The following is a 331-nucleotide window of genomic DNA, read 5'->3' on the forward strand; positions in this document are numbered from 1 at the left end:
GGCCGCCCACCGCCCAATCGGCGCGCGGCGCGCGCCTCCACCCCAATACGTCACGGCCGGGCCGAGCCGTGGGAGCGCGCAGGGCTGCACGTGGCCGCGCTGCGCCCGACGGGACCCCCGGCCCCGCCGCCGGGGTCAGCCAGCCCCGCCCCCGCCGGCCCGCCGTGCCCCGCCGGTAGGCAGCGGGAACACCCGGAGGCGGTGGCGCCCTCCCACGCGCCGTGTCTGTCCCTTCCAGCCGGGCGGGGACCCGGCACAGAGACCGCCGGCGCCTCATCGAGCAGCCGGGCAGTGACCGCAGAGCCCCGGCGGCTGCGCTGCCCCGGAGCAC

The sequence above is a fragment of the Corvus kubaryi genome, unplaced genomic scaffold, assembly GCF_017639235.1.
Source record: "Corvus kubaryi isolate FWS band 111438036 unplaced genomic scaffold, C.kubaryi_AGA036_p1.0 138, whole genome shotgun sequence".
NCBI lineage: Eukaryota > Metazoa > Chordata > Aves > Passeriformes > Corvidae > Corvus > Corvus kubaryi.